The following is a 16,222-nucleotide window of genomic DNA, read 5'->3' as shown; positions in this document are numbered from 1 at the left end:
GTGAGTGAGGACCAGGGCCGGGGAAGGCCAGAGAGGGGAGGAGAGAAGGGAGAGTTGCGGGGAGGCGGAGGTTTTGAATGGAAGGCAGGGAATGCGGACAAAGGCAGAAAGAGCTGCTTGTTTAAAATCAGTATTTTTCAGAGCGGATGTCGTCTTTCCCCAGGGATATTCCGAGGGAGTCACAGGACCAGAGCTGCAGCATTCCTAACATCTGTTCAGCAAGGGCAGCTTTAGATTTGCAGCAAAACCTCTTCCTCTGCATCACCCCTTCCTTCTCTTACTTGGAATCATAAGGCCTGATTTCCTGCCCATCCTACATTCCAATCCCTTCCCACCTTCCCCTGAGTGCTTCCCTCCCTTCTTCAGTGTCCAGAAAAGTAAAAACGTCACCTGCTTCTCCTCCCAACAGCTGAATTATTCTTACACACTTTTATTTCGATAGCAAAGTGGTTCAAGGTATGTTTCAGGGTTGTGGAAACCCTCAAAGGGATTATGGAATGAAAAAGTTTTGAGAACCATGCTCTAAATAAAAAATTGGAGATGAAAACCTGTCATAATGAAAAATTAAACTACCTCAAATAAAGCAAATGATCAACCAATGCCTTGGCAAGCAAGAAGAGAAATTCATATACCGTGGGGCTGGTAATGAGCCAGTTTCTTGCCAATGTCTAAGCCTCTTTCTACCTGGCTAGGGAAATGCAAGGAAAGAATTTATAGCCATGCAATAAAACATACAAGAATCAGAAAATAGAAGTTTGAATATGTTTATTTCTAAGTTTGAAATTTTTTGTCAGTAACTTCTACCCCAGGGCTAACTAAATCTACATGAATGAATGGGTATGATAACCCACAGCTCAGCAGACTACAAGGCCAGTCTGTGAAAGGTAATCATTCTCTATAAGCATTATTTAATTTGTTAAAATGGATATAATACCTATATCATAGAAATGTAGTGAGGATTATGGTTAAAAACTAGGTATTATTTTTAAGTGCTTTCTATGTTTCAGGTAGTGTACTATATATTTTACATGCATTATCTTATTCCTATAACTGCCCTCTAAATAACTGCATGAAAGCATGAATGCATGCATGGATGCGTGGATGGAACGAATTATCAGTTCCCACTTCTTTTTTTTTTTTTTTTTTTTTACTTTTCAGCCGCGCTACAAGACATGCAGGATCTTAGTTCCCCGAACAGGGATCGAACCTGTGCCCCCTGCAGTAGAAGCACAGAGTCTTAACCTCTGGACCGCCAGGGAAGTCCTCAGTTCCCACTTTAGAGATGAGAAAATGAGACCTAGATTAAATAATTTATACAAGGTTCCATGGTTATCTGGTCATCAGAGGAAGAGATAGATTCTACCTGACTCCAAATTCTTGCTCTGTATTATACTATTACTTTATTATTCTGCTTTTTGTATCCTATACTTCCACTCTCTTTTTATTCTCCCCCTAACCTGAAAGTCCTACTGGCTGACTCTTACCCCTAACACAAGCACTAGGATTTTCAGATTGTCTTTTTTTTCTCTTCCTAAATCTTTTCTGATAAAAAGATCTGAAAATCTCTCTTATTCAACTCAGCAAAAAATAATGGGATAAGAGCAACATGCTAGGCACTGGGTTAGAGGCTAGAGAAGTAGAATAAAACATGGTTCATTTTCTCAAATGATTCAGAAGTAATACATGAAGCTTAAAGTCTTGAATTTCGTCCCATCTCTCCAACTCTCCACCTCCTCAATCCTCAATCTCCAGCTTACTCTCCTCGCCCCTTCTCCCCCAAAACCCTGCCAAATTTTCTGTAGAAAGTGAAGAAATGCAGTAGGGTGATTGTTCAGCTTTGATAGACATGTCTATTTCTTTTGACATAGGGTCTTTTTGTTCTTCGGAAATCACACTCCTGAGATGGGCTCTTTCTCTGCCTGATTGGAAAAGATCTTATTTTCAAGGCTAATGGCCTGTGTGCTTCTAACTATCTTTGAATCAGAGCAATCATATTTTTCTACCACCCAGTGTTCAAAAGTCATGAAGAAATGTCCCCAACATATTTAGAAGCATAAGGTTTTCTGAATGAGGACTATACATGTACAAGGAAATCATGGTCTTCATAGAAGTATAGCTGCTTGGGACAGAGGAAGACTTCGGATTCAGAAAGCCTGGTTTTTGAATGTCAGCTCTGCCTCTCACTAAGGATGGGATTGTGGACAAACTGACTAACTTCTCTGGGCATCATTTCCCTGTCTGTAAAATAATCGCTATAATACCTTTGTCTCAGGGTTTTTCCTAAAATCCAATAAGATAATTATGTACAACACTTAGACACATAAGTGGTCAATAAATGGTAGCTGTTATCACTAGTATTTTCTATGTGGAAATCAAGTAATCAAAACTCTGAAAAGAGATTTAAGATAAACCTGTCCCTTTTGTCTTATTAAGTCCTTCTACACACGTGCTTTCTCTGCATTTTTACGTCACACTTTTTTTTTAAGCCCGTGGTGGACAACTAACCTCTGTATCCTGACACAGCCAGAATGTTTTTTTGCTTAGTGGACTTTAATCGCTACTGCATTACATTAAGATTCCCATGGAATTACTTATTATAGCCACACAGTGCCAGAATGAGTAATAATGAAATCTATTAGAATGGCTACCAAGGAAACTACATATGAGTTTCCATTCTGTAAAGTATTTGGTCACATGAAACCAACATCCAATGCCTAACATGAGTAACATCCCAGGGATTTTATGGCATCATGGACAGTGAGTAGGTAGTTTTACATAACAAATAGATGCTTAAGTGACAGTATAAATTTAGGTCCTACAATGTACTTCCTTTTTCAATACATTAAAATTAAATTAAAGATATAATTTTTATATATCTTTAATCATTCATATATATCTTTTGATTTTAGTGAAGCCATAGAATAAATGAGTAACTAAAATTCATTGATACAATATATGATTATGTAAAAATGTTAATTAGCTTTGTAATCTACACAGCAAACGTAGAGTACCAAGTCTACCATATATTTCTGCAAAAAGCACTGAAATAATGAATAAAATGTTAATACCTCCTCCTCTGATTGAATTGTTTCTTAGAAAATAATTTTTTAAATCTATAAATATCAATATTGGTCTGTTTTAAAGTTAGCATATAAATTAACATTGCACTGATGGTTTCAGATCTTGGGATTCAGAAATAAGAAGTAATAAAAACTAGTACCATGCTGTGTATTGCTTGATTCCATAAAGATGTAAAAAGTATCTTCACATTTCAACAATATTGCAATTGGGTTTGTTCTGATATGGCATCACATTTTACTCATGTCAGATTCCCTGAATTTTGGTCCCCATTTGCCTGTGCTGCATGGCAACACTATACCCCCTGAATCACAGGAAGAGGCAGGTGAGCATCCAGAGGCAGAATGGGAGGGATTGGAAGGGATTAAATGCAAACTCCATGAGAAATTAGGTTTGTTGGGTCAAATGCTGGTGGAGCCATTCTACAATTTTATTCAATCTGTAAAATGTATAACTTCAACGCACTATATTTAGAAGGTACTATTTTGTGAAGTGGGTCAAGATCAGGCAACTCCCTGAATATTTTGGTTTTGCTTTTTTTTTGTTTTCTAGGAGCAACCCTCCTCCCAGAATTTACAGGATAGCACAAATATAGATTAAAACATTTCATACTTTTATGACTTCAGTTGGCTCTACACATCATTTACTCCATTTTTTTCAACTTCATGTACAGTTGTTTACATATCTGAAGGCACTGAGCTTATTTTGTGTAATCATGAAATATTATTTCTTAAAATGTCATTGGGCTTCCCTGGTGGCACAGTGGTTGAGAATCTGCCTGCCAATGCAGGGGACACGGGTTCGAGCCCTGGTCTGGGAGGATCCCACATGCCACGGAGCAGCTAGGCCCGTGAGCCACAACTACTGAGCCTGCGCGTCTGGAGCCTGTGCTCCACAACAAGAGAGGCCATGATAGTGAGAGGCCCGCACACCGCGATGAAGAGTGGCCCTCGCTTGCCACAACTAGAGAAAGCCCTCGCACAGAAACAAAGACCCAACACAGCCAAAAATAAATAAATGAATAAATTTAAAAAATAAAAAAATAAAATAAAATGTAATTAATATAAATAATTTTTCTAATGTCACACCATATTTATATTATTTATGAATGTGAAGGATATTATTTCCATTTGTCTTAAAGGTGACAGAAACTGAGGTTAAGCATTTACAGCTGTCAAGTGAACAAATAGCAGCTAAAACCCCAGAAATCTTTCCTTTAATCCCTCTCACTTTGTTATTAACATAAGGAAAGACTCAGTCATTTTCAGCTTTCTTCCTTTTCCCCCATTTGTGAATGGGGTGCACTTCTATTCTTGTCTTTCTTGCACTTTCTGCATCCCCATCAAATTTCAAAGCAGGAGACAGGAGGGAAGTATGCTAGTAACTGCGGGGGTTGGAGGGGTGCAGAAATTGCACTCAATGGAGAGTGGATCTCTTGAGCATGTTGGCATTTCTAGTAATTTTCTCACTCTATTCTCCCATTTACTTCCTATCACTCTGCTTAAGCAAATCTCTTTGAGGGAAACCCTAGGACTCAGGAAAGAGAGCCTAGGTCTTCACGTTGGAGAGATCTGTCCTAGAGTCTCAGAGCCACCCACTTCCTCATCTTTAAAATGAAGGTAACATACTTATTTCTTACAAGCACTAAATATCATAACTAGTTAGGCAGCAAAAAACACCCAATCCTCACTCATAGTAAGAACTTAACAAATGCAGTTGTTAAATGGCTCATAACTGTTACCTTCACCCCCATCTCCACAAGCCCCTACCCACCCTGACCCACCTGTTCTCCCTTCACAGAAGGCCACTCTCCATACATCAGCCAGGCCTCTCCAGTTGCATCACTCTTTCAACAAATATTTGTCAAATATTACTATGTTCAAGGCACCGTGTAGAGAATTGCAGAAAACACCACTGTGTATGGAACCTTTAAATAGTCAACACACCTCTATGCCAGGTCCCAGGCCAGGTGGTAGCTGAGCTTAGGCAAGTCCCTTCACTTTCCTGAGACTGACTCCACATATTTACATTGATCTTAACACTATCTTTGTTTTAATATTATCTTTTCTATTTCATTACATTATTATATACATCAGATAACATAAATTATGAGACTAGATTGTTTAAAACTATAACAAGTAAGCCATGAAATGTTTGGTGTAAATGTAACGTATATATCACAACTGTGATTAGTCTGGGAGAATTTTGCCCTCTCTATAGGGATATGTAGCTCGTGCTTCTTTTTTTTTTTTTTAATAATCTGCCTTAATATCTCAAGGCAGTTTTGTTTTGTTTTGTTTTTAATTAATTTATTTATTTTTGACTGTGTTGTGTCTTCATTTCTGTGCGAGGGCTTTCTCTAGTTGCGGCAAGTGGGTACCACTCTTCATCGCGGTGCACGGGCCTCTCACCGTCACGGCCTCTCTTGTTGCGGAGCACAGGCTCCAGACGCGCAGGCTCAGTAGTTGTGGCTCACGGGCCCAGTTGCTCCGCGGCATGTGGGATCTTCCCAGATCAGGGCTCGAACCCATGTCCCCTGCATTGGCAGGCAGATTCTCAACCACTGTGCCACCAGGGAAGCCCTCGTGCTTCTTTAATTTCATCTTTTTATCCAAATTCTAATTCTTACTCATATAGGGCTTTTGAAGAACTGACCCTGCCTCAAAATGTGGGACACTCTCCCCTCTTATTATCACCTTATGAAAGTCTAATGAAGTGTGGAGGGAAAAAGGGTCATGTGTTGGCCTTTAGATCTATTCCATATACATTGTTGGAAGCAGTGTTTTAATACCAGAATGAAGACGAGCTTGCAAAATAAAGTTACTTCCTAAAATTCTTTAAAGAATAGGGCTTCATGGGATGAAATATGAGTTTCACTCTTTGTATGTCCCTACATTTTCCCTCTGATTTTACCCAAGTGTTCTGCTGTTGGGCTCCAGTTAGCATCTGAATCCAACACTTTACCCAGTCCATGTAGACTGGTTGGATTAGGTGAGGGGAAGTCCCATCAAGATAAAGTTGCCCTAAGGGGCACAAAAGGGCATTACAGAGAAGTCAGGTAAGCCATGAATGGAGTCTTCTGTGTGAAATAAATTAACTACAAAAGGCCCCAGGTGGCTTTTCCTATCTTCCAAGAATTAACAATGTTTCATTGTTATTGAAAACTTATGGGATTTTTTTTTTTTTTAATGACAGAATGAATGTTAAATATACAACATATAATTTATTCCATCCTGGCAGGAAATTGCCTTCAGTTTTCTCTGGGGAACTGTGCAAACATCTGGATAATATTGAAATCTTTTAATATAAAAGAGTAGTAATTACCCCCAAACTTACTACTTCCCACATTTATTTCCTCTTTTTCAACAATTAGGAATTTATTTCTTTCTCAATGAGGATTTAAAGACTGCTTATGAAGGAATTAATTTTGCAATGCATCCGCAAAGAACACAGTTCTTTTAGCCTGGTCCCATGGAAATTCACAGAAAGTTAATTTTTACCATTTTTCTTCAAGGCAGCCAAATTTCCTTATTTTACAGATGTTCATTTTTTAAAAATTTTGCCAACATAGTTTCCTTTGGTTTTGAATGTTGTGCTGAAATGCCTTTTTAATGTAATGAGCAGTATTACATGGCTATTTATATTTAGCTTTGATTCTCATTCATCACCAGTCTATGGAAGAATTTTGACAAGCAATGTACAAATGTGACATGGGTACAAAAGCATATCTCAGAGGTCTGGAATCTCTGGGTGAATGCCACGCTCCGTATAGTGCTGCATAACTCTGGAGGAGAATTTCCAGTAAGTTACATGGGATATGAAACTAGCCTTGACATTTTGCTCCATAATACTTTTTTGCTTCTCAGAAAGCAGTGTGAGTTCTTTCCTCTCACTTTTTCCCTATATTCCTTTCTTTTCTTATGTGTTCTTGAGTGTTGGTTCTTTATTCTTTTACTCAACTCACTCTATTTTTTTTAATAGTTTAGTTGGTAAAATGTTAATTAACCTCAAGTAATTTTCTTTCTTCTATTGCTATGTCTGAGCATTTTTGATTTTTGTTTGTTTTGTCTCCTTGTTAATAGTATACCTAGAGCTGTGTTATTTCCCCATATAGCCTACATTTGAGTTCATTTATTCTCCTTGTGTTGGTTTTAGTGTTCTATGTTGAATTACAAGGACTTTGAAGGGAGAGAAAAAGTTGAGTAGTCCAGTTGGTTGCTGAGTCACCAGCTTCATTTTGTTAAGAATGCAGTTTTTGAACTTTGACAAGTCTACTAATCATTTTGGACCCCAATTTCTGAGCTGAAATAATAATTTATATGTTCTGTCAATGGGTTCACTATGGTAATTAGTCATTCCTTCTAAAGTTTCTGAAGATGTAAATTATATTTAATGCTTACTAGCTTAGAATATTTAATGAGCCAAATATATGCCTAGCACTGTGCTGTGTACTGGGTGTACAAAGATGAATTGGGATCCCTTTCCTCCAGGACTGTTTTGAGAAACAGTTTCATGTAGAAGGATAGTTTGAATAGACCATAAGAAAGGCTTTACATTACAATTACACCATATTACCAGTTAGTGTTAAATATGTTTGTGTACCATGACATGATTTTTAACATTCTATATTGCAATAATTGTAAATTAAAGAAGAGAAATAAATCTCCAACATAATCTAGTCTTTCTAGATTCAAGCACAATTATCCAAACAACTCTGAACAAATTTTACCCAGTTAATACCAATCATCAAATTTATATTTTTAAAAATTGTCCTATATCTAATAAGTATTGACTTCTGCTTCATTTTAATTCACATATTACCTGTTTTAAATATAGAGAAGGGAAGAGGGAATTAACATTTGTTGAACACCTATCACATGCCCACTATGATGCTAAGTGTTTTAAGAGCATTATTTCAATAAGTACTCAGAATAATTCTCCAAGGTAGAAATTGTTATTTCTAATTTAAGAATATGAGAAGTTAGACTGAGAGATCAGGTGATCTGTCCAAGGTCACCCAACCAGAAAATATTAGTCAATATTCACACCCAGGTTCATTCACTCCAAAACCCATGTTTGCTCTGCTACACCACATCCCTACCCCAAAGGAAACCCAGAGAATGAGAGTACGAACAGTCCTTTAAAGATATTGTAGGACACTGGTGGCCTCTGAACTAACTGCCTCACCATACAGATGAAGAATATGAGGCCTGGAGCGTTTAAATGACTTGCCAGAATTCATCCTGCTAGTTGATGTCAGAGATTGGAGTGGGCATTATTTTTTTTCTAGGACAAATCCATGCTCGGGAACATTCTGTTTGAAAATGAAAGAATGAACTGCCTGCTTCAAGAAATGCTTAAACAGAAACGTGGTGATTTGGGTTTTGACTAGTGTATATGGGTTTTGACTAGTGTATATGACCTGTATCCACCAGTATGGTATCATACTGATGAGTTTCACTGCCCTAAAAATCCTCTGTGCTCCACCTATTCATCTCTCCCCCTCCACTCCCAACCTCTGGCAAACACTGATCTTCTTACTGTCTCCATAGTTTCTCCTTTTCCAGAATGTCATACCTTTGGAATCCTGCAGTATATACAGCCTTTTCAGACTGGCTTCTTTCACTCAGTAACATTCATTTATGGTTCTCCATGTATTTTCATGGCCTTATAGCTCATTTCTTTTCAGTGCTGAATAATATTCTATTGTCTGGATGGACCACAGTTTATTAATCCATTCACCTACTAAAGGACATCTTGGTTGCTTCCAAGATTTTACAATTATAAATAAAGCTGCTGTAAACATCTGTGGGCAGGTTTTTGTGCAGAGGTAAGTTTTCAGATCCTTTGGGTAAATACCAAGGAGTGTGATTGATGGATAACATGGTAAGAGTATGTTCAGATTTGTAAGAAATTGCCAAATTGTCTTCTAAAGTGGCTAGACCATTTTGCATTCCCACCAGCAATGAATGAGAGATCTTGTTGCTCCACATCCTTGCCAGCACTTGCTGTCAGTGTTCTGGATTTTGGCTGTTTTAATAGGTATGTAATGGTATCTCACTGTTTTAATTTGCATTTCCCTGATAACATACAATGTGGAGCATCTTTTCATGTGCTTATTTGCCATCTATATATCTTCTTTGGTGAGATATCTGTTAAGGTCTTTGGCCCATTTATAAATTGTGTTGTTTTCTTATTGTTGAGTTCTAATATTCTTTCATATATTTTGGATAGCAGTCCTTTATCAGATATGTCTTTTGCAAATATTTGATCCTAGTTTGTGGTTTGTCTTATTCTCTTGACATTGTCTTTTGTAGAGCAGATGTTTTTAATTTTAATGAAATCCAGCTTATCAATGATTTCTTTCATGGATCATGCCTTTGGTGTTGGATCTAAAATGTCATCACCATACCCAAGGTCATCTAGGTTTCTTCCTAGGTTATCTTCTAGAAGTTTTATACTTTTCTGTTTTACATTTAGACTACTTTAATTTTTGTGAAAAGTGTACAGTCCAAGTTAAAATTCATTTATTTGCATGTGAATGTCCAGATGTTCCAACACCATTTGTTGAAAGTACTGTTTTTGCTCCATTGTATTGTTTTTGCTCCTTTGTATTGTCTTTGATCCTTTGTCAAATACCAGAGAACTATATTAAATCGTGCTATTTCTGGTCTCTCTTGCCAATAACATACTGTCTTGATTAGCTTTATAGTAAGTCTGAAGTCTGGTAGTGTCAGTCCTCCAATTTCGTTCTTCTCCTTCAATATTGTGTTGCCTATTCTGGGACTTTTGCCTCTCCATATAAACTTTAGAATTCGTTTGTAGATATTCACAAAATAACTGGCTGGGATTTTGATTGGGATTACATGGAATCTATAGATCAAATTGTTAAGAACTAATATCTTAACAATATTGTCTTCCTATCCATGAACATGAGATAGCTCTCCATTTTATAGTTCCTCTTTGAAATTTTTCTTCAGAGTTTTTGGTTTTCCTTATACAGATCATGTACATATTTTGTTAGATTTATAACTAAGTATTACATTTTGGGGGGGTGCTAATTTAAATAGCGTTAAGTTTTTAATTTCAAATTTTACTTGTTCATTGCTGTTGTATAGGAAAGTGATTGACTTGTATGTATTAACTTTGTATCCTGCAATCTTGCTAAAATCACTCTTTAGTTCCAGAAATTTTTTTATTGATTCGTTCAGATTTTCTTTGTAGATGATCATGTCATCTGTGAACAAAGTATCATTTATTCCTTCCCAATCTGTATACATTTTATTCTTTTTATGTACTTGTTGCTATATCTAGGACTACCAATATGACACTGAAAAGCAGTGGTGAGAGAGGACATCCTTACCTTGTTCCTGATCTTAGTAGAAAATCTTCAAGCTTCTCCCATTAAATATCATGTTGGCTATTAGTTTTTTTTGTAGATATCTTTATCAAGTTAAGGAAGTTCCCCTCTATTTCTAGTTTATTAAGCGGTTTTATCATGAATCAGTGTTGGATTTTGTCACGTGTTTTTTCTGCAATTTTTTATATAATCCATGTAAGTTTTCTTTTTTAATCTATTGATGTGATGAGTTACATAAGTTGATTTTCAAATGTTGAAAGAGCCTTGCATACCTTGATTATGTGCCACTTGATCATGGTGTATAATTCTTTTTGTACATTTCTGATTTCAATTTGCTAATATTTAGTCAAGGATTTTTGCATCTATGTTTAAGAAAGATGTTAGTTTGTGGTTTTCTTATGTTTTTGTCTGTTTTTTGGTATTAAGGTGATACTGGCCTCATAGAATGGGTTAGGAAGTATTCCCTCTACTTCAATCTTCTGAAAGAAAATGTAGGAAAATGGTACAATTTTTTCCTTAAATGTTGGTAGAATTCACCAGTGAACCCAGCTGGGCCTGGTACTTTCTGTTGTAGAGGTTATTAATTATTGATTAGATTCTTTAATAGTTATGTCTATTCAGATCGTCTACTTCTCCTTTGTGTTTTGGCAGTTTGTGTCTTTGTAGGCATTAGCCTATTTCACCTAAGTTACCAAATTTGTGTGCATAGAGTTGTTCATACTATTCCTTCATGATTCTTTTAATGTCCATGGGATCTGTAGTGATGTTCCTCTTTCATTTCTGACACAATTTGTGTCCTCTCCTTTTTTCTTAGCCCAGCTAAGGAGGCTTATCCATTTTGTTGGTCTTTTCAAAGCCTTTGGTTTTGTTGCTTTTCTATATTGATTTCCTGTTTTAGGTTTCATTAATTTCTGCTCTAATATATTTTCTTCTGCTTATTTTGGATTTAATTTTCTCTTCTTTTTCTAGTTTCTTAAGGTGGAAACTTTAATTATTGATTTTCGATTTTTCTTCTTTTCTAATACATGCATTCACTGTTATAAATTCCCCCTCTACGCACTGCTTTTGCTGTACACCACAAATTTGGTGTTGTACTTTCATTTAGTTTAAAACATTTATTTTATCTCAAGATTTCTTCTTATGCTATATAGAAGTGTGTTGTTTAATCTCCATATATTTTTGGGTTTTCCAGTTATCTTTCTGCTATTGATTTCTAGTTTAATTCCACTGTGGTTTGAGAGGAGGCATTCTATGATTGTTATTCTCTTACATTTGTTAAGATGTGTTTATGGCCCCAGATGTGGTCTATCTTGGTGAATGTTCCATGTGAGCTTGAGGAAAAAAAATGAATATTCTGCTGTTGTTGGATAAAGTAGTCTACAGAGGTCAATTATGGCTGGTTGATTGACAGTGTTTTGAGTTCAACTATGTGTTTACTGATGTTCTGCTTGCTGAATTGGACCATTTCTAATAGAAGGGTATTGAAGACTCCAACTGTAGCAGTGGACTCATCTATTTCAACTTGTAGTTCTATCAGTTTTTGCCCCCTATGGTTTGATGCTCTGTTGTTAGAAACATACACATTAAGGATAATTATGTCTTCTCGGAGAATTGACCCATTTAGCATTATGTAATGCCCCTTTTTATTCCTGATAATTTCCTTACTCTGGAGTCTGCTCAGTCTAAAATTAATATAGCTACTGCTTTTTTTGGTTAGTGGTATCGTGAAGTGCCTTTCTCTACCCATTTAATTTTAATGTATATGTCTTTATATTTAAAGTGCATTTCTTGTAGACAGCATATTGTCAGGTCTTTTTTTTTTTTCAAGTCTTTATTGAATTTGTTACAATATTGCTTCTGTTTTATGTTTTGGTTTTTTGGCCATGAGGCCTGTGTTATCTTAGCTCTCCAACGAGGGATCAAGCCCACACCACCTGCATTGGAAGGTGAAGTATTAACCACTGGACAACCAGGGAAGTCCCTAGTTGGGTCTTGTTCTTTGATCCCCTCTGATAATCTCTATCTTTTATTTGGTGCAATGAGACCATTGATGTTCAAAGTGATTATTGATAGGGCTGAAAGAATACCATATTTGTTACTGTTTTGTACTTGTTGCCTTTGTTTTTTTTTTCTATTTTTACCTTCCATTTTATTTCCTCTTTGTGGTGTTTTTTTTTTTTAAACACCTTTATTGGAGTATAATTGCTTTCAAATGCTGTGTTAGTTTCTGCTTTATAACAAAGTGAATAAGCTATACATATACATATATCTCCAAATCTCCTCCTTCTTGCATCTCCCTCCCACCCTCCCTATCCCACCCCTCTAGATGGTCACAAAGCACCAAGCTGAACTCCCTGTGCTATGTGGCTGCTTCCCACTAGCTACCTATTTTACATTTGGTAGTATATATTAGTCCTGCAAATCTCTCACTTTGTCCCAGCTTACTCTTCTCCTTCCCCATGTCCTCAAGTCCATTCTCTACATCTGCATCATTATTCCTGTCCAGCCCCTAGGTTCTTCATAACCATTTTTAAATTTTATTTTAGATTCCATATATATGTGTTAGCATATGGTATTTGTTTTTCTTCTTCTCACTTACTTCACTCTGTATGACAGACTCTAGGTCCATCCACCTCACTACAAATGACTCAGTTTCATTTCTTTTTGTGGCTGAGTAATATTCCATTGTATATATGTGCCACATCTTCTTTATCCATGCATCTGTCGATGGACACTTAGGTTGCTTCCATGTCCTGACTATTGTAAATAGAGCTGCAATGAATATTGTGGTACATGACTCTTTTTGAATTATGCTTTTCTCAGGGTATATGCCCAGTAGTGGGATTGCTGGGTCGTATGGTAGTTCTAGTAGTAGTTTTTAAGGAACCTCCATACTGTTCTCCATAGTGGCTGTATCAATTTACATTCCCACCAACAGTGCAAGAGGGTTCCCTTTTCTCAACACCCTCTCCAGCATTTATTGTTTGTAGAATTTTTGATGATGGCCATTCTGACCAGTGTGAGATGGTATCTCATTGTAGTTTTGATTTTCATTTCTCTAATGATTAGTGATGTTGAGCATTCTTTCATGTGTTTGTTGGCTGTCTGTATATCTTCTTTGGAGAAATGTCTGTTTAGGTCTTCTGCCCATTTTTGGATTGAGTTGTTTGTTTTTTTGATATTGAGCTGCATGTGCTGCTTGTAACTTTTGGAGATTAATCCTTTGTCAGTTGCTTCATTTGCAAATATTTTCTCCCATTCTGAGGGTTGTCTTTTCGACTTGTTTATGGTTTCCTTTGCCGTGCAAAAGCTTTTAGTTTCATTAGATCCCATTTGTTTATTTTTGTTTTTATTTCCATTTCTCTAGGAGGTGGGTCCAAAAGGATCTTGCTGTGACTTATGTCATAGAGTGTTCTGCCTATGGTTTCCTCTAAGAGTTTTATAGTGTCTGGCCACCTTAAGTTTAGGTCTTTAATTCATTTTGAGTTTATTTTTGTGTATGGTATTAGGGAGTGTTCTAATTTCATTCTTTTACATGTAGCTGTCCAGTTTTCCCAGCACCACTTATTGAGGAGGCTGTCTTTTCTCTATTGTATATTCTTGCCTCCTTTATCAAAAGCAAGGTGACCACATGTGCTTGGGTTCATCTCTGGACTTTCTATCCTGTTCCATTGATCTATATTTCTGTTTTTGTGCCACTACCATACTGTCTTGATTACTGTAGCTTTGTAGTATAGTCTGAAGTTAGGAAGCCTGATTCCTGCAGCTCCATTTATCTTTCTCAAGATTGTTTTGGCTATTTGGGGTCTTTTGTGTTACCATACAAATTGTGAAATTTTTTGTTCTAGTTCCGTGAAAAATGCCATTGGTAGTTTTATAGGGATTGCATTGAATCTGTAGATTGCTTTGAGTAGTATAGTCATTTTCAGAATGTTGATTCTTCCAATCCAAGAACATGGTATATCTCTCCATCTGTTTGGATCATCTTTAATTTCTTTCATCAGTGTCTTATAGTTTTCTACATAGAGATCTTTTGTTTCCTTAGGTAGGTTTATTCCTAGGTATTTTATTCTTTTTTTGCAATGGTAAATGAGAGCGTTTCCTTAATTTCTCTTTCAGAGTTTTCATCACGGGTGTATAGCAATGCAAGAGATTTCTGTGCATTAATTTTGTATTCTGCTACTTTACCAAATTCATTGATTAGCTCTCGTAGTTTTCTGGTAGTGTCTTTAGGATTCTCTATGTATAGTATCATGTCATCTGCAAACAGTGACAGCTTTACTTCTTCTTTTCTGATTTGGATTCCTTTTATTTCTTCTCTGATTGCTTTGGCTAAAACTTCCAAAACTATGTTGAATAATAGTGGTGAGAATGGGCAACCTTGATTTAGTCCTGATCTTAGTGGAAATGGTTTCAGTTTTTCACCATTGAAAATGATGTTGGCTGTGGGTTTGTCATATATGGCCTTTATTATGTTGAGGAAAGTTCCCTCTATGCCCACTTTCTAGAGAGTTTTTATCATAAATGTGTTGCATTTTGTCAAAAGCTTTTTCTGCATCTATTGAGGTGATCATATGGTTCTTCTCCTTCAATTTGTTAATATGGTGTATCACATTGAATGATTTGCATATATTGAAGAATCCTTGCATCCCTGGGATAAATCCCACTTGATTGTGGTGTATGATCCTTTTAATGTGCTGTTGGATTCTGTTTGCTAGTATTTTGTTGAGGATTTTTGCATCTTTGTTCATCAGTGAAATTGACCTGTAGTTTTCTTTCTTTGTGACATCTTTGTCTGGTTTTGGTATCAGGGTGATGGGGGCCTTGTAGAATGAGTTTGGGAGTGTTCCTCCCTCTGCTCTATTTTGGAAGAGTTTGAGAAGGATAGGTGTTAGCTCTTCTCTGAATGTTTGATAGAATTCACCTGTGAAGCCATCTTGTCCTGGGCTTTAAACAAAAGATGGAAGATTTTAAATCACAGTTTCAATTTCAGTGCTTGTGATTGGTCTTTTCATATTTTCTATTTCTTCCTGGTTCAGTCTTGGAAGGTTGTGCATTTCTAAGAATTTGTCCATTTCTTCCAGATTATTCATTTTATTGGTATAGAGTTGCTTGTAGTAATTTCTCATGATCCTTTGCATTTCTGTAATGTCAGTTGTTAATTCTCCTTTTTCATTTCTTATTCTGTTGATTTGAGTCTTCTCCTTTTTTTTCTTGATGACTCTGGCTAATGGCTTATCAATTTTGTTTATCTTCTCAAAGAACCAGCTTTTAGTTTTATTGATCTTTGCTATTGTTTCCTTCATTTCTTTTTCATTTATTTCTCATCTGATCTTTATGATTTCTTTCTTTCTGCTAACTTTGGGTTTTTTTTTTTTCTTCTTTCTCTAATTGCTTTAGGTGTAAGATTAGGTTGTTTATTTGAGATGTTTCTTGTTTCTTGAGTAAGGATTCTATTGCTATAAACTTCCCTCTTAGAACTGCTTTTGCTGCATCCCATAGGTTTTGGGTCATCGTGTTTTCATTGTCATTCATTTCTAGGTATTTTTTTATTTCCTCTTTGATTTCTTCAGTTATCTCTTGGTTATCAGGTGGTGTATTGTTTAGCCTCCACGTATTTGTATTTTTTACAGATTTTTTCCTGTGATTTATGTCTAGTCTCATAGCGTTGTGGTCAGAAAAAATGCTTGATATGATTTCAGTTTTCTTAAATTTACCGAGGCTTGATTTGGGACCCATGATATGATCTATCCTGGAGAATGTTCCATGAGCACTTGAGAAGAA

The 16,222-nt window shown here is 36.3% G+C and overlaps 1 protein-coding gene across 5 annotated transcripts in view; it reads left to right on the top strand.

Moving 5' to 3' along the window:
* The window catches only part of LOC309627239 (uncharacterized protein), a 59,341-nt gene that overhangs the window by 14,873 nt on the left and 28,246 nt on the right, over nt 1-16,222 (top strand). For 2 of the 5 annotated variants that reach the window (XR_014243612.1, XR_014243613.1), the window contains exon 2: nt 6,750-6,879. The exons of 2 other annotated variants lie outside the window; for them this stretch is intronic. The gene's annotated coding sequence lies outside the window, so the exon portion shown is untranslated. Of the gene's footprint in view, nt 1-9; nt 6,880-16,222 lie in introns of those variants that run through there. One more of the 5 variants, XR_014243614.1, reaches the window with a different exon arrangement.

The sequence above is a fragment of the Balaenoptera borealis genome, assembly GCF_965194805.1.
Source record: "Balaenoptera borealis genome assembly, chromosome: 4".
In the NCBI taxonomy this organism is placed as follows: domain Eukaryota; kingdom Metazoa; phylum Chordata; class Mammalia; order Artiodactyla; family Balaenopteridae; genus Balaenoptera; species Balaenoptera borealis.
The sequence above is the reverse complement of the archived record's forward strand: the minus strand, read 5'-3'. Positions and strand labels throughout refer to the sequence as shown.